A 19,165-nucleotide genomic window follows, 5' to 3' on the forward strand; every position below is an offset into this window, starting at 1 on the left:
TTTCCTTTTCTTGTCTTATTGCATTAGCTAGGACTTCTGCTATGATGTTGAAAGGCAGTCTTGAGAGGGGACATCCTTACCTTATTCCTGATCTTAATGGAAAAGTTTCAAGTTCCTCACCATAAAGTATGGTATTGGCTGTAGGTTTTTTGTATATATTCTTCATCAAATTGAGGTAGTTCCCCGCTAGTCCTAGTTTACTGAGAGTTTTTATCATGAATGTGTGGTGGATTTTGTCTTACCCTTTTCCTGCATCTATTGGTATGATACTTCTTTTTTTTTTTCATTTTCACTAGAGTTTGCATTATACATTTACAACTAATCCAAATTCACTTTCAAATAACACTATGCCTCTTCGTGGATAGTATAAATACCTAACAAAAATAAAATATTCCTAATTCCTCCCTCCAATCCCTTGTATCATTGCTGTCATTCATTTTGCTTATCCTTGAATACATTGTTGCTATTCTGATTTTGAACAAATTATTATCTGTTAGATCAGTTAAGAATAAAAAAAGTAAAAGTTTTTATTTTACCTTTACTTATTTCTTCTCTAATGCTCTTCCTTTTTTCATATAGATGTGAATTTCTGATCTATATCATTTTCCTTTTTTTCTGAAGCACTTATTTTAACATTTCATTTTGGGGCTTTTTTGGTGGTTTTCTACCTTTATTTGACAATCAGTGTTTAATTCCCATCTATGTTAACTGTGGTATATTTTTGAAAGTGGTGACAAGTACATAGGTAACCAATGTATAGAGCTTGTTTGGTGAGTTTTCATCATCCTCATTAACTTTTCTAAACAACTACACTTGGATACAGAGTGGGACGTTCCTTATTCCTTTGGCCCAGACAGCTTTGTTGAGCATGGTGTCAATGTGTACATCTGGAGTTTCCATCTCCTTCATGGCAAATTTCCAGATCTCTTTGAGTGCACGAGGGGCACACTTCTTGAAACCCACTCCATGGATGTGCTTGTGAATATCGATGGTGTATTCCCTGGTCACTACCTCGCTGATGGCAGAACAGTCCTTCTTGCCACCTTTCATTAAGGGAGCCATGTGAAGCCAGGTGACAAGGAGCTCAGAGCAGAGTGGGACAAGTGCAAGTCAAGTCCTCTCTCTCCAGCTCAGCCTCACACTGCCCCTCTTTGGGTGCTTCCAGGTGCCAGGCCCCTGAGGTCCCAGGTCCGGACCTGGGCAACAAATTCTCCATATTCTTGTTTGTCCCAGAAAGTCTTTATTTCACTTTCACTTTTGGAAGATTATCTTGCGGAATATAAAATTCTAGATGGGTGGGGTTTTTTTTCCCTCAACACTTTAAATATTTCCCTCTACTCTTCTTGCTTGCATGGTTTCTAGAAGTCAGATGTAAGTCTTATCTTTATCTATAGGTAAAGTGTTTTTTCCTCTGGTTTCTCTCAAGATCTTTGATTTTCTGCAGTGTGAATAGTGAAAGTGTAGTTTTTTGTTTGACATTTTTCCTGCTATGTGTTCCCCTAGTTTCCTGGACCTGTGATTGTTTCTGACATTAATTTGGGGGAATTTGTAGTCGTGGCTGCTTCAAACCTTTCTCGCATTCCGTTTGCTCTTTCCTTTCCTCCCGATACTCTTGACAAACATATGTGACATCTTTTGTGGTTGTATCACCATTTGGGGATTTTGTATTTCACTTTTTTTTTCAGCCTTTTTTTCTCTTTGTTTTTCAGTTTTGCAAGTTTCTGCTGACATTTCCTCAAGCTCAGAGATTCTTCAGTCATGTCAAGTCTACTAATGAGCTCATCAGGTATTTTTCATTTTTGGTATAGAGATTTTCATCTCTGGCATTTCTTTTTAATTCTCTTTTAGGATTTCCATCTCCCTGCTTACATCTACTCTATGGTGTATATTTTGGCTCTATAGAGTCCTTAGCATACTAATCATAATTGCTCTAAATTCTCAGTCTGATAATTCCAACATCCCTGCCATATCTGAGTCTGATGATTGTTTTATCTCTTAAAAATGTGGGTTTTTGCCTTTAAGTATGCCTTGTAATTTTTTTGTTGAAAGCAGGATATGATGTGCTGTGTAAAAAGAACTCCAGTAAATGGACCGTCAGTGATTTAGCAGTAAGGTGTGAGGGGAAAAATGTTCTACAGTCTTATAGCTAGGTCCCAGTCTTTTAGTGAGCCTGGGCCCCTGGACTGTAAACTACAGAAGTACCTCTCAGTTTTTCACACTGTTAGGTGGGACAGGATGGATAGAAGGGATTGGAATTGGGTTTTTTCCCTCCCCTGGGTGGACAGCTAGTGGGGGCTGGTGGTAAGATTTTCCTTCCTCCGGTCAGTCAGAGCCTGCTAAAACTCCATTGGGTTAGGCTTTGGTGAAACAGTTTCTCTTGAGGACAGGACTCTTAAAGCACAGAGTGCTCTGGTGTATTTCAGAAAGGCTCCTTTTCCCCGTCTCTATGGGCAGCACAAGGGGCTTTTCTCTAGTGGTCACTGTGAGGACCTGCTGGCATTCCTGGGGGTAAATCTCACTCACAAGAGTGTGGGGGGGTCCCCCTGACTGGGTCCTTCTGGAATTTTTAACTCTCAGACTTGTCCACACCAAGCTTCCAATTGGTGGATTGCAGGTCAAGTTTTTCTACTCCTGCACTGGTTCCTAGGGAGTTTTCTGTTCCCCTCTTTCCACTCTGTTAACTTGTGATTCTCTGTATCCATCTGTGTGTCCAATTTCGGAAACAGTGATTTGCCCTATTAAGTCACTGCTCTGACAGATCTAAGAAGAGTTGTTGATTTTTCAGTTTGCTTAGCTTTTTATTTATTAGGGTGGAGTGATGATTTCCAAGGTCCTTATATGGTAGACTGGAAGCTGGACATCTCATTTATTTTTCAGAGTTCCCAGATAGCTTTTCCACACATTCTGTCCAAGGGTCTCAATTGCATTCAGTGGGACAGATGGGAACTCTACCTTTTGGAACAAAATGCAATAAATATATGGTTGAAGATAAAACCGAGAGGATATTTAACAAAATCTTACAAGTTATTTCTGGGTAGGACAATTTGGAAGGGTTTCTTACTCACTTTATGGTCATTTCCAACTTTTCTCTAATGCACATTATTACATAATTAGAAAAAGAAATTATGAAACCCTCTTAAAATAACCCAGGCATGGTGAACTCACATTTGGTGGTCAGAATAATTTCTAAGTCATATGCTGTGGACTATATGGACAGATGGAGAGTTCGCATGAAGTGCTGCTTGGGGAGAAAGGCACGGCCTAAACAATGTAAGCATTCTCATTCCAGCGCTGGACACCACATCTGCTTATGTAGAAGGAAGAGAACAGATGCTAGTCTAGAGTCTTTCAAACAACAGGGCCCTGGAGCTCTGTTTATTTTACTTTTTATTGTCTATTTTATATTGCCTAAACATTCTGTTAAAATAAAAATGTAAAGAACAAACAAAAGAGTCATCAGCATTGCTCTGAGGAGTCCTGAACCCTCACCCCACTCCTTGGCCCCGAAGACACATAGAGCCCTTGACTGGTGGCCCACAAAAAGGTGTGTCCAGGTTCCTGGAACCTGTGACTGTTACCTCATTTGGAAACAAGAGTCTTTGCAGATGTAATTAAGTTAAGAACCATGAGATGAGGAGATCATTCTGGATTATCTAGATGGGCCCTAAATCCAATGACAAGCGACCTTGTAAGAGACACAGGGCAGAGGAGGCAGAGGAGACAGAGTCGAAGGAGAAGGTGATGTGAACACGAAGGTAGATATGGGAGTGGCATGGGCTCAAGCGAAGAAGATGGCAACCGCCAAAAGTTAGAAGAGGCAAAGGAGAGATTCTCCTCTGGAAACTCAGGAGGGAGTGTGGCCCTGCCGATACCTTGGACTTCCGGCCTCCAGGACTGGGAGAGAATACATTTCTGTTGTGTGAAGCCATCAGATCTGTGGCAATTTGTTACAGCAGCCCTAGGAAACGAATATAGGTTCAGAGAGGCCAGACTGCTGACAGGTCATGCTGCCCAGGCTGGCTCAGTCCAGAAGTCAGACCTCAGGCAGACCGATGAAAAGTCAGTTACAATCCAATGTGTGCAGGCAGAAGCCCTAGTAGAAGACTTATAACCAGGGAGGAACCCAGTGTCCTCTAAGAAGGGATTCTTGGGATGCCTGTGGGGCTACCCTAGTGAAGTGTCTCTGAATGAAATAGTGAAGGTTGCTCAGCGTTACAGCCTCGGCAAATGCGGGCCTCAGTCAGCATAGCAGAGGGCATGCTGCAACAACAAAGAACCCTCAGCTCTTAGTGAACTGTAACATCAAAGTTGTCTTCTTCCTCATGTGACATGTTTATAACGGCTCATGCACAGGTTCTGCTCCCTATTTCCTATCTCCATGACCCAGGCTGAAGCAGCAGCCACCATTTGAAACATGAATAGTCACCAGGGCAGAGAGAAAGAGAGCTTTGGCAGATCCTGCACAAGCAATTAAAACACACCAACTCATTTGTCTGATTCATGAGTCATTCAAACCCACCCAAACGAGGAGTTCAGGAAGTGTGATCCTACCATCCACCCAGAAAGGGGAGAGCTAAAACTATTTAGCAAACAGCGTTAACGACTGGCACACACTTTCTGTGAGTCCAAACAGCCCCTCATTCCACTGATTTTTCAGTGATCACTGCCCACTACAGGGTCTGGCTGAGATTATGTTCAATTACTGTTGAATAAAAGGAAGGAGGGAAGGAGGGAAGGAAGGGAACAAGAGAAGGAAGAAGGAAGGGCGGGAGGAAAGGAGGAAAGGAAGGGGGCAGGAAGGGAAGGAGGGAGGAAAGATAAAGTTCTTGGTGTGTAGAAAGTGTTCAAGACAGTTTTTCTGAACCAGCACTGAAAATGGAACACAGGAGGAGCACTATAAACATTAAACTGACATTCATTTTTTGTTTCTCCTAGTTTTGACTTACAGTTTTTTGTCAAATCCAAGCCTAGAGCAAGACAAAGCCCAGGACAGGGCAGCCTGAATGCCTGAGGTCAGGAGCGAGGTTGTTGCTGGTGGAGCTGATTCGAGCAGTCAGAGCACAGTCTTGGTGGTAGGTTTGGTGCCAGGGCTGCTCTTCACTGCCCTGTCTTTAGGGCTGTGTCCCAATGACCCAGGACATGCCCAATCCTGCACTCTGTCATTTCTGTCCACTTGCTCTGCTCTGGCAAGCTCTATCTGGGCTAAAATCTGTGCTCTGTTTCTAATCAGCCCATCGAGACAACAACATAAACCTGGGACTTTGCTTTCATTTCAGGCTTTCCCTTGAATCAAAAGAAAATCAATGTCAAGTTATGACTTGTTGTATGCAAGTGTCAGAAACCCCACTCAAATGGTTTACAGAATAGAGTACAAATGATCTCAGGTATGGCTGGATCCAGCAATGTAACCCAATGCTCCATTTCTCAGCTTGGCTTTCCTCTGCTAAGCCCCGTTGTCAGACTGCCTGTTCCCCACCACACAGCCCTGGCCCATGAGCCTAGGCCAGTGCTAGGAATATCGTAAGGGTTCAATAAATACTTGTGGAATGAATAAAGGAATAAAGGGATGATAGGCCTAGCACTCCCGGTTTACATCCTCTGAGCTTAGCAATTCCAGGAAAAAGAGAGTAACTCCTTCCAAACCAAAGTCCTCAGGGATGACTGTAATTAGTCCGGCTTGGGTTTGGGTCATATATTTGTCAGAGTGGGCTAGACTTTGCTGCGGTAACACGTAAATCCTCAAATCTCTTACTGCTTACTCACATCACAGTCCAATGTGTTTGGGATGTGGAGGCTTTTCTCCAAGTAGTCACCAAGGTGTCCAGGCTCCTCCCATTTTGTGATCATCTTCAGTGCGAAGCTTCAATCGGGGAAAGGAAAAAGAATATTCCACATAGAAGACATGTTAAGTTACAGACCTGAAAGTGGCATGCATCCCTTCTGCCCATATTCCACTGGCCAAGGCCGGTGCAGAAGGAGAATAAAGTACTTTGTAAAATGGTAGTATTGTAGCTTGCTGTGGGTTTTATGACTCTCTGGGCTAATCACCGAGGCCAGGAAGTCTCACTGCTCTGATTGGCCAGGCCAGGTTGCACACACACCCCTAAAGTTGGGGGGAGTGGGTCAGCCCTTCAAACATCCTTTGCTGGCTGTGGGAGAGGCCTGCTTCCCTGGGGGGGATCCAGGGTGTTATCACCAGAAGGGGAGATGGGTGCTGGGCAAGCAGAGTTAATGCTCACCTGTAACCCCTGGTTATTGTTTCTTGACCCTCCTCCCGGGACCAGCAGACTACTGAGCATCCTCTGCAGGGTCAGGCTGGCAAAGGGGTCCAGAACAACTTTGATCTTACTTAAATTATTCTCAAATAACTTTCAGAACCTTGTGGTCCCTCAAAATCTAATTTAGTGAGAATATTCAAGCCTTGTTTTTTGTAACAGACTCTGGACAGATAAAAAGCTTTAAAGTGAATACCCAGAGAGTCATATGTATCTTAATACATTTTAGAAACTGATTCTAAAACTCATGCATATTACTTGTAGAAAACTTGGAAAATAAGAAAAGTATTAGTCAGCTTTATGCTACAAATGATTCCCCAAATCTCAGTGGCTTACAGCAACAAAGGTTTATTTCTCCCTCGTGTTTTATACTGGCTGTGGATCAGCCAGGCTCTGTTCTGTGTCTCCACTCCAAGACACAGGCTGCAGAATCAGCCCCCTTGGGATGTGTTGTTCTCGTAGCAAGGAAAATGGAACTGGCTGAACCTACAATGAGTTTTTAAAGCTTCTGCTCCAACATCGTGTATATCACTTCTGCCCATATCCTGTTGTCTGAGCACGTCGATGGCCAAGCCCAATGTCCATGGAGCAGGGTAGTATGCTCCCTTCAGAGGGAGGCCCTCTGAGTCACGGGCAATGGGCAGAGAGGTCTCACCGGAAGGGGAGAGCAAAAATGAAAAACAAAACAGTATCTACGACAAGCATGAAAAAATAAAATATAATTACCACAATTCCATCAACCCAGAGATAACCACTGTCACCCTCTTGGTGGATTTCTTTCAGGATATGCTCCTAAGCATGTGTAAACTAACATTCCTGTCTAATCGCCATTTACATAAAAATCACTCAAAATAGTGAAATAAAAGCAATCCAACCCAGGTACTCTAACAATCGGTATATCAAACCCCAACCAAAGGATTCGGTCAGCCTCCCCCAGCCAAACCCAAACTCCCAAACCAGATCAGTTAATTGATTCGGCTGGAGAACCAGATTAATTGGCACCACGGTGGTGGAGTGCCTAATGTATGTCAGATATTGGTATTGGTGGACTGAATCATGTTGATTGGATTACATAAATTGAGTCCAACTGACTTCATTTGTACAATATTGTAACTTAAATATAAACTATAGAGAACAAACTGGTGGTTACCAGAGAGGAGGTTGGGGGGGGAGGGTGAATAGGTGATGGGGATTAAGAGTATACTTACCATGATGAGCACAGGATGATGTATGGAATTCTTGAATCACCATATTGTACACCTGAAACTAATATGACAGTGTGTTAACTCTACTGGAATCAAAATAAAAAAAACTTAAAAAAAAAGAAATATGGTAAATCAGATGACCAAAACATATTTGTCCATGGTTCCTGGCTCACAGCTCTCAAAACCCTCTGAAGTTTTTGAGTGATAAAAGCAATGGGAACATATTTTGTTATACTGGGTCACCTGTCCTCTGTTCTTGAAAACACTTCACTGTCATAAAGGTGAAATGGGTATCTTGGTTTCATGCTCCTTTCCACCACAACTGGGTTTATGTTAATAAGGTGACTTTGGAAAGCACCTAAGGGTGGGGCTGGTTGCCAAGGGAACCAACCATGAATAGAAGGTTGGAACTCTCAGTCCCACCCCCTGATTTCCACGGAGGAGAGAGGGGCTGGAGGTTGAATAGGTCGCCAATGGACAATGATTCAATCAATTATACATATGAAATGAAGCTTCCATAAAAACCCAGAACATGGGGGTCCAGAGAATTTCCAGGTTGGTAAAAGAGAACGCCTCCACATGCCACCATGCTGGGCCCAAACTCCACGGGAACAGAAGTGCTTTTGTGGGGGGATCTCACCCTCTGTATCTCTTTATTTGGCTGTTGGCCCATCTCCTTTAATATCCTTTGTAATAAATCAGTAACCTGTTGAGTACATGAGTTTCCTGAGTTCTGTGAGCCACTCTAGCAAATTGATTGAACCCAAGGACTGGGTTGGGGGAATCTCTGATTTATGCCAGTCAGTCAAAAATACAGAATCCCTCTACTTGGGATTGGCATCTGAAGTGGAAGGCAGTCTTATAGGACTGAGCCCTCAACCCGTAGAATCTGATGCTGTCTCTGAGTTCATAGTGTCAGAATTGAGTTGAATTGTAAGACACACAGCAGCTATTGGAGAATAGCGTGGTAGTGGGGGAAACACCCGCCCTCCATATGCTGGAAATGGAACCAAATCCTAATATATAAGTGTGAGTTTTTTATGAATGTCTATTTTTTATTTTAAACTTATTGATTAAAGATTTTTGCGTGTATTGCTAAAACTTTACAAGCATAATTTTAATGACCACATAAAGGTTTCTTGTGTGGCTATATCATATACACTCACCCCAAGTCTCGAACATTTTGAATGCTGCCAATTTGCACTGTTTAAGTAACTGCTGCAATCTACGTATATTCATAAAATAATATCTTAGTACAAAAGTAACTCATTTTCATCACAGAATATGTAGATAAAGAAAAGAAGTAAATTTCCCCGCAATTCTACTTACTAGAGATTAATCATATGGCTAAACCTAAGTATACTAAACAACAGTGGGATCATTTAAAATATATACAGTTGTATGATTTTCTGATTTGTTCTCATGCTCGAGACTCATAGAGGGGGAATTGACAGGACAAAGGGAATGACCATGCTTAAGTCTCTTGATACGTCTTGCCGTCCCAAAATGTTGTGTTGATGTGCACCTCCTCGCACCATGTCTCTGTGTGCCCTCACCCCACTACAGTAATTGTGTTGTGACTGTTACTTGCTTCCATCTTGCTGGCAGAGACCTTGGCTTGAATCCCAGCGACAGCCCAAGTAGACATTGTGTCTAGGTGGCAGGCCAGCCCCCAAAAGGCAGAGTGCTTTGGGACCGTGTCAGCCTCTGCCATGCTATCCTGTTTTGGTAACAACTGTGGCTCAGTTTCCCTTCTCTGAAAGGGCAGTGGCTACTGGTTGCTGCCACCTTTGATTTTTGTCTCCACCTGCAGCTCACCTCATGGGACTGCTGGACATAGTGATTGCTCCTAAAACATGGAACATGGCAACAGTGATGGATATCTCCTCTGAAGTTAGGCTGCGAGAGACAGTGACTCTGTCTTGCTCGTACGCGTTCTCTTGCTGGTGCTCTCTCGCCTGCTCCCTTTGGTGAAGACAGCTTCTCTGTAGTGAGCTGCTCTATGGAGAGGCTGATGTGCTAGGCAGTTGAGGATGGCTTTGGGCCAACAGCCATTGAGGAACTGAGGCCCTCAGTCTAACAGTCCTCACGTTCTACCAACAACCATGTGCAAGAGCATGGAGGTGGACCCTTCTCCGGTTGAGCCTTCAGACACCTTGATTGCTGCTTCATAAGTGACCCCCAGATAAGCCACATTTGATTCTTGACCCGCAATAACTATGGGATAATACATAGGTGTTGTTTTAAGCCACTGAACTGTGGGCTGATTTGTTACACAGCAACAGATAACTAAGAAGAGCTCCTACTACTCAGTGAGTATAAAATGCTTGTTTGTTTGTCCTTTTTTAAGGAAAATACTTTCTAATAGATAGTAAAAGTGTTGAGCAGCATTGCTCTAGATGAGAGTTACAAAATGATAAACCACAAGCTAAAATTAGCTTGCAGATTTTGCTTTTTGGTTCCCCCCCATCCCTGCCTTTTGTGTGGAGGGGAGGTATCTACACAGTGTTTAAAAAACATTTTGAGTCAGCGTTTAAAACTTGATAGATTTCACACACACATCACTGACCTCTCTGGACAGATTGGAAGCTGGGCAGCTGTGGTCCTCATTCCTGCCTGGTGACTGACAGCTGAAACTGAGCAGCACTCTGCTTCGCTGGGGCATGAAGGAGACTGTCATAAAACGCACGACTCCTTACTGTCCCCATTTCTCAGGCCAAGTGTCAGCGGCAATTTATCACTGCATTTCCACCGTTTTTTTTTTTAAGATTTTATTTATTTACTTATTTGAGAAGAGAGAGAGAGAGATAGTATGAGCAGGGGGAGGGGCAGAAGGACAAGCAGACTCCCCGCTGAGTGTGGAGCCTGATGCAGGGCTGGATGCGGGGCTCGATCCCAGGACCCGGAGATCATGACCGGGGCCGAAGGCAGATGTTTCACCGACTGAGCCTCCCAGGAGCCCCTCCCTGCATTTCCACCGTTTCTTATGGTAGAGTAAGAGGGAGTTAAGAGAATGTTAAGATACAGGAAAATGTTGTTTCCACATCTTCATCAAAGGGAAGTAAAGGTGAAGAGGGTCAGCAGTTGAAACCGAGCACAGTGAATGTCTCGCGTCTGCTCCATATGACATCTGCCGAGGCCAGATGTCCAGAATGTCTTCCTCACTCATCTGCTGGTGCTGCAGTTTGAATGGGTCCAACTGCCACAGACTTTAGAAGTATGACTGCAGCTGAGCCAGACTGCGGGTCAGCTTATCGCCTCTCAGGGTGGGCTGGATGTGGAATTGACTTGACTTGCCCATCAGGTCATGCATGAGTCAGCCCCTCACTTCATGTCCCCAGCCAGGGACAGGGCCCAGCCTGATCTGGGATGTTCTAGGAGGAGGGCGGCTCTGAAGAAGGCGGGGGTGAATGAATGCTGTCTCCAGTTAGGGAGGCAAAGAGCAGAACTAAGGGTCAATGTGAAACCCCACCACCAGTCAGGAGGGGGGACAGGGTCTATGGGGAAAAGCCAGCAACAGGCTGAAGCCCCAGAGGTGGTAATTCTGGCCACCATTGCTGAGGCCCACTTCATGTGCCAGCCATAGGCAGAAGCTTTATATGATTTTCCTCTAAGCTGCTATTTTGGGGGTCTCAAGACCATCTTCAAGTTGGAGGATTCACCAGAACTCACAACACTCAATGCCAGGTTATATCCATGGTTAAAGTTTATTAGAGGAAAGGACACAGAGCAAAAGCAATAGGAAAAAGATATGTATTGGGCGAGGTCCAGAAAGGTCGGGAAAGGTCCTGAAAGGTCAGGCACAGACTCCCAAGCCCTGCCCTCCTCATAGGGGCCACACAGGACACACTGTTCTCTGCATCAGAGAACTATAGGGACACACATGAAATGTCTGTCCAGGGAAGCCTACTCAAGTCCCAGGATCTCAGGGTCTTCCAGACAGCTGGTCACATAGGCACATCCTGCTATAGTAACCAAATCTCAGGGTCCTAAGGGTGAAACTAGATGTATCAGCAATCTTGATGTTTGCAGGAAACAATCCTGACAAGTCCTGAGAAGCTGCTACTTCTCAGCGATGCCCCACTGATCTGGGGATACACAATGTCATCCATCAGTAGCAAAAAGATTCTGAGGGTCACAATCCCAGGAACTGGCCAAGCATTAATCTTGGTTCCAGGCTCCCGGACATGAACGATGGGCAACCAGACCTACTGTGTTCTTTCTTTCCTCCCAGCCTTATAACGAGCTTGCATGTGAGCATTGCTAACCTATTTACAGATGAGGAAACCATGGCTCAGGGATACAAAGTGACAGGTCGGGGCAGGGACTCAGAACCCATGACTGTGGAGGAGGGAAGGCGCACACTGATTAAAAGCAAGGACTCCAACAGGTGCTTGGACTCCAACGGGTCCTTGGGGTGGCTCAGTGGGTTGAGTGTCCAACTCTTGGTTTGAGCTCAGGTCCTGGTCTCAGGGTCGTGAGCTTGAGCTCCATGTTAGGGTCCATGCTCAGCGTGGAGTCTGCTTGAGATTCTCTCTCCTTCTCCCTCTGCCCCTCCTCTCTCTCTCAAATAAACCTTAAAAAAAAAAAAAAAAGGCAAGGACTCCGAGGCCTGATAGGTCTGTATCCTAGTGTTGGTTCTGCCACTAAATTCCAGGATTGTCACAAGCAATTTCACCTGTGTAGCAAAAATAAAATAATGGTCTCGGAGGACTGTTCCTAGGAATGCGTGAAATAATACCGCGGAACCGCTTAGCATGGCTCGTAGCGCACTGTGAGCGATGCGTGAATATGAGCTCTCGGGATTTCTGTGGCCATGAGGAGGTGGAATGGCTTACCTGATTCCAGCCAGAAGCACAAAAACAGCTCTAGGGAAAAGAGGTGCAAGAGATGCGCCTTTACTCCAACGGGGCTGCCTCAGATGGGCCGGGCGGCACGGGGGCCTTTGGGCTCCCCAGGGGAGCAGCAGATGGGAAGGACCTGGAAAGGTAATGGTGGCAGCCTTCTTGAGACAGGTGCAGGCTGTGGGGCCCGTCTCCGGCATGCCAGCCTCTGAAACGGTTCTATGAGGCAGCCTGTGAGGGGAAAACAGCCTGATGGAGCTCAGCCTGCATGTGTAGCGTCTGGGCCGAGGAACCCCAGCTCCCCCGGCAGCATGTTCTCTGCACAGCAGAGGAATCAATCCCCAAGGTCTACAGACTGTTGCGAGGCCCCAGCCTGAGCTTTGAAAGCCTCCCCTGGGGCCAAGACTCCGACAAGGTCCTCCCTGCATCACGCACCAAGCCCCGGCCAGCGGCAGCGCGGACCAGCCTGGGTTGTGGCCACCATCAAGCCTTCAGGGAGGCAGCCAGCCTGGGGAGAGGTGCAGGGGTTGGTGGCGAACGCATAGCCTGGCTGGCCGTGGCAGGTTGCCACCCGGCTTGGCCCCCTGTAGGAAGTCACCGCAAGTCTCCGGAGGATCTGTTTATCAACTGGGCACAACAGGGTAGTGGAAGGTCACGTGATTTAGCGCGCACGCGGGCCGCCCACGCCCGTGCCAGTTGCGTGGGATCTGAGCCGCACAGATCATCTGAGCATTTCCAGCTCCTCGCCAGCCTGTTAACGTCAGAAGACAGAAGCTCCTCTTTAAAGCTGGGAGGGGGCTGCGTCCTGACCCCACGTGACCCGCAGCCCCGCCCACAGGAGCTGGGCGCCAGCCCCGCCTTCCTACGAGGGCCTCCTTCCCCTCTCCGGTTGGCGGCAGGTCAGCTACTCGTTTCCCGGGGCAGACAGCTGCGTCTGGGCCTGCCGACTTCGTGGCACAGGCCTCCGGGGGACGCTGCCCAGAAGTGCCAGGCACGCCCCACCAGACCGACGCGTCCCCCGGCTGGGTTCTGAGCTCTAGCCCTGGCTCCAGCGTGTCCCAGCTGTGGCCCCAAGGAGGGTCCGTCGCCAGTCCTGCACGGGGAAGGCACACTTCCTGCCGGCCAGCTGTGGACATGTACAGGAGGACTAGGGGTGGGGTGAGGGGTGACAGCAGAGGCCCAGAGTGGGGGCTGCATGCACCGCTGGGGCTCAGCCTTCTCCTTCGGGTCCAGGCACAGAACCTGAAGCCACATCAGCGCCTGAACCCTGGCGACCAAAGGGAGGTTGGCCACCTGCCACCTGGTGGGTGGGAGCACTTGGAAATTACAGACTGGGGGGAGGGGAGATACGGATGGCTGGGGGAGCTCTGCGGGTCTGGGTGGGGGTTCCGGGCCAGAACTCACATGGAGCAGGGATGCTGCCGCAGGCAGGCCTTTGTAACTGCTAGGACCGCTGGGCCTCAGGGCCCCCCGAGAGGGGATAGGGGACATCTCAGGAAGCCCTGTCTGCCATCCCTGTGTGTTCTCCTTGCTCTGGGGGTGTTGGAGTTCACCCCAAACCAGGACTGCTGGGCTGCTCTGAATCTGTGTGGCTCCCTTGGCAGCTCTGGGAGGCAGAATGCAGGAAACCAGGGGCTGGTGGGTCAGCAGTCCTCTCTGGTCCCTGCACTTGGCTTCCCTCCTCCGGGCAGCCCTCCCTGGCCTCCCTGCCTGGAGTCTTTTTCCTTTGCTTTCTTTGGCAAGTTACATCAGGACACATTTGCAAAGCTTCCTCCTCCCAGAAGCTTTTTCTGACCCAGGGCAGAAGAAATCCATCTTTCTGCTGGCTGTCCTCAGGGCCTTGGACTTGGCCCCATATCCTATTGTGATGGGATAGTCACATGGCCCTGTTCCCCACCAGTCCCTGAGAGCTGGGGGCTAAGGGCCACTTTCTGTGTCCCTGGTACCCGGGCCAAGGCCTGGAACAGAGAGGTGCCTGGTGCCTCCATGGTTCATGCGGCGGGGCCGGGGCAGCCCATGTGCCTGTGGTTCTTGCGCAAGCCCTAGGCCCAGCCCCAGAAGTGCGTGCCCCATGGCGTCAGGGCCTATGTGCAGCAGGCCCTGGGGACGGGAGGAGTCTGCATGACCTCAGAGGGGTGTGTGCAGGGACGAGGGGGACGTGCGTGAAGTCATGCTTGTTTATGAGGCTCTGACACAGCACCCGTCATTTCCTATCTGCCGGGCCACACAGCTCTTTCCCTACTCAGCCAGCCTCTGACTTATCCTCGGGCATCACATGCTGTCACTCCTGCAGCCCATTTCAGCAGGGATGACAGGATCCGAGCTGTTGGTCTGCAGTTTGGATAATGAGCATCAGGAAAGCGCTCTGGCCTCAGGATGACAGACCCTCCCAGCAGCTGTCTACTTGGGCCCGTACAGGGCATGAGCTATGAGGTGCCCAGCTGCAGCTTGGCATCTCTGTGAGGGTCGCGGAGCCGGCAGGGCTGGGGCCCCAGATGGGAGCTCCTGGAAAGGAATGACCACAGGGATGGAGAAGGGGATGGCCAGCCCTGTGCCCTATCCTGCCTTTCTGCCCCTGGACCTCCCAGGAAAGGATCTGCAGGGCCCAGAGATAGAGTCCCAAGAAAAGGGTACTGGGGAAGAGTCATAAGGGTCTCAGAAAGAGGGAGGGAGAGAGGGACCCACATGGCTCAGGTGGAGACAAAGGGCTGGCAGGGGCCAGCACCAGGGATGAGGGGGAGCAAGCAGGCCCCGGAGTTTCTCTTGAGAATGGGAGGGATCCTCAATTTCACTCCATCCCCCAAGTCCTGGTCCCTGAGGCAAATGCCCTCACAGTCCAGACAATGGAGAGGGATACAGACCTCATAGACCAGGGTGCCTGCCTTCCCTAAAGGTATTCACGTTCATGAAGGTTAGAATTGATGTAGTCCGAGCTTGCCTTTGTTGGCTGGTATGTGGGTCGGGGCATGGAGGCTGTGAGGACAGGGCTGCCCTTGAGAAGGATTATGAGGAGGTTGGAGTGGATAATGCCGAGGGAGAGGATGCGGGTGAAGAGTAATTAACCTATCTGCTACAATTTTACACTCCGTTGTCTTGGGACTGCCTTATTTCTGTTCTGGAAGCTGTCTATTGTGGCCCTAGCTTATCAAAAAGTGATGTTTCTATTAAAAACAAAACAAAACAGCACCTTGCTGGCCAAAATGGAAACACACACACTCACACGTATACATGTGCACGTATGCACACACACACAATGCACATGCACACGCTCTGCCCCATTTGGCAGCGTTACCTGGTGGTTCCTGGCAAGAAGTCTGACAGGTCCTCACAACCTGAGAGTGAGTTCTTTTGTCTTCAAGGGTCAGACACTAGGTCAAGCCATGTGGAAAAACAAGGAATTTATTGTAAAGAGAGCATCGGGAGGGGTAGTCTAGCTATTCTCTGGCTCCTGCTTTCTTATTATTTCCTTATTGGGGTAGGGTTTCCATAGAGTGAAATGCACACATCTTAAGTACACGGGTGGTAGGTTTTTGTCTGTGCCTACACCCACATAACCTCCACCCAGATGAACATAAAGAACATTTCCGTCACCCCAGAAAGTCCTCTTGTGCCCCACCCCAGTCACTTAAACCCACAGCTCCCCAGAGATGACCCCTGTTCTGATTTCTATCATTATACATTACTTTCAATTGTTCTGAAACTTCATATAAGTTGAATCATACTGTGTAAACCTTCTTATACAACACTGTGTAAACTTATGGTTTGGTTTCTCTTTGGTAAATGCCTGGATTTACCTAAGATTGCTGGGTCATAAAGTAGCAGTATGTTCAACTTTATCAGAAACTGCCAAGCAGTTCCAAAGCAGCGGGACCACTTTACTCTCCCACCAGCGATGCGGGTGAGTTCCACTCACCCCTTCTCTTCATCAACACTTGGTATTATCAGTCTTCTAAATTTTGCCACACAAGGGGGTGGGTAGTAGTATGTTCACTGTGATTTTAATTTGTGTTTTCCTAATGACTAGTGAAGCTAAGCACCCTTTCCTATGCTTATTGGACATTTGGATTTCCTCTTTTGTGATGTGCCTTTTGACTTTTTTTTCCAGTTTTGTGTGTATGTTGTGTTTTATCATTTTCCTTTTTGATGAGTAGGAGCTCTTTATATGTTCTAGCTATTCTATCTATTTCTCTGTCAGGTATTTGTACTATGAATATTTTCTCCCAGCCTGTAGCTTGCCTTTTTGCTTTCTTGATGGTGTTTGTGGGTAAGCAAAAGTTTTCAATTTTATTGAAGTCAGATTTATCACTTTTTTCTCTTATGATTAATGGTTTTTTACATCCTGTTTAAAAAATGTTTGTTTACTCTGAGATCACAAAGATATTTTCCTGTTTTCTTCTGGAAACCTTATTGTTTTATCTTTCACATTTAGGTCTAGGATTCATTTCAGAATAATTTTTCTGTATGGTGTAAGGTAAGGGATCAAGGTTCCCTGTTTCGTATGGATTTCCAGTTGATCCAGCTCCATTTACTGAAAATATCTTCCTTTCTCCACTAAATTGCACTGGAGACTTCATGGAAAATCATGTGACTGCATGTGTGTGAAACTATTTCTGGATTCTGGATTCTGGATCCTTTCCACTGATCTGTGTGTCCTTATTGTGGCTTTATAATAATCTTGATTCACATGGTGTAAATTCTCCAGCCAAGTTTGTCTTGGCTTTTTATATTTCCAAATATATTTTAGAATCAGCTTTGTGGACCTCTATAAAGAAAGCTTGCTGGAATTTTCATATGAATAGCATTGAACCAATTTAAAGAGAATTGACATCTTAACCGTATTGAGTGTTAACAATCCATGAATATGGTATACCTCCCCATTATTTAGATTTTTATTAATTTCCTTCAGCAATGTTTTATAGTTTGTAGTGTAAAGATCATAGACGTCTCTCATTAAAATTAGAATTTTTGATTCTATTGTATATAGTACTTTTATACCACTTTGGTGTCTTGGAATGGTAATTCTCATAGGTTCCTCTCTCTCTCTCTCAACTACTGCATACATGTTCTCAGTGCAAATTTTGAAAGGAGCCAGTCTGACTGGCCTATTCAAAACCACAGTCTTCCTAGGTATAATCTCCTTTGATTCTGGGGACCACCAACCTGATCCCATTACCAAGCACAACATACTCCTTTCCTGAGCAGAAAACATCAGATGCAATGTTTTTTTCACAGGAAGGAAGGATCATGTGTGGCAGCTACCGTGACCGACATGTCACAGTTCTGTCGGGGAGTGCTGCCCGCCCCCCCAACCTCCAAAAGATATATCTGCCTGGAACCTTAGAATGGGGCCTCAATTGAAATAAAAGCCTTACCATACGTAACTAAGGTAAAGCTCTTAAGATGACATCATCCTAGATTAGGATGGGCCCAAAATCCAACGGCAGGTGTCCTTACAAAAGACAGAGAAAGAGAAGAGACCCGGAGAGACTTAGAGGGGAGAAAGTGGTGTGAATATGGAGGTAGAGATTGGAGTGATGTATCCACAAGCCAAACACCAAGGATTGCCCCACAGCTACCAGAAGCTGGAAGAGGCATGGGATGGATTCTCCTTCGCAGCCACCAAAAGAAACCAGCTCTGCTGACACCTTGATTTCAGACTTCTGGCTTCCAGAATCATGAGAGAATACATTTCTGTTGTTGTAAGTCTTCCAGATTGTGTTAATTTGTTACAACAGCCCTAGGAAATGAATACAGATATAGATATGTAATACCACCCTAAACTGATGGATGGTTATAGCTAGAGCACCTGCTTGAGTAATACAACTGCCCTGCAGAAGGTGCAGCCGTAAGCACTCCTCACTCTCACACCACACCTTTCCCCCCATGTTGTGGGGACTTGCCCTGAACTGCAATGGGGCCGCCTCAGGCTGGGATTCATGTAGTAGAAAATGGGGGGGGCTCCGCCAGTTCCTTTGCTGTTCTGTGCCACATTTTTCTAGCCCCCAGGGTTGGACAGGTGGGAGGGGAGAGGTAGTTTTAACTTAGGGTTGATTTCTTCTAGTTGGGACAGATATCCAAACGCTAATTTTTTTCCCTGGCTGAGCACCTCTGGGGTTCCCTCAGCAACCAATGACAGGGACCCTTTGGAACCTCCTTACACTGGCAACACTTTCTTAGCTGTGAAAGACCCTTCCTGCTCCTGATCTGGAAGTTCACTTTGCAGATACCCCCTTGGGTCTTGGCAACTCAAGGCCAGCCACCGTCCAGAGATCCAGTGGCCATGGGAACCTCACTCATCTTGCTGTGCCAAACTGTAAATACAAGCCATTCCCAACATGTCGTTTTCGTTAAAGTGACTTTAAAATAAGATTTAACATCTGGTAGGTCAATTCCCCCTAACCATTTTATTTTAATAATTTCCTTGTATACTTTCTCTTTGCTATAAACTTTTAAATCCTTTGTCCAGCTCCCTATCTTTCATCGCATCTCCTTCCCCCCACTCCCCCAAAGCCAAAACACATTAAATTTATATTCTAACTTGGGGAAAATTACATTTTTATGGCATTACATTTTCCCCATCCAGAATTTAAATTTTCTCTATTTGTTAAATGTTTGAGAGTTTCCATTCAATTTCATAGGTTTTCTCACATAGGTTCTGTATTTTTCTTTTAAAAATTATTTCTGAGATTTTATGGTTATTGTGAATGCATTCTTCTTGTTTTTATGTCTAGCTGTTTTCGAGAAAAAAACAGATATTTCTTATCTATCATATTTTCAGCTGCCTTAAATTCTCTTATCAATCCTGATTGTCTGTTTCCAAGAGTGTCTTGGCTTTTTTGGA

The 19,165-nt window shown here is 46.4% G+C and overlaps 1 pseudogene; it reads right to left on the minus strand.

Annotated features, from left to right (window-relative positions):
- Positions 1-688: 688 nt before the first annotated feature.
- On the minus strand, positions 689-1,080 carry LOC118026473 (annotated as a pseudogene).
- Between the last annotated feature and the right edge of the window lie 18,085 nt (positions 1,081-19,165).

This window comes from Mirounga leonina, unplaced genomic scaffold (assembly GCF_011800145.1).
Source record: "Mirounga leonina isolate KUSES-001 unplaced genomic scaffold, KU_Mleo_1.0 Mir_239, whole genome shotgun sequence".
Lineage (NCBI taxonomy): Eukaryota > Metazoa > Chordata > Mammalia > Carnivora > Phocidae > Mirounga > Mirounga leonina.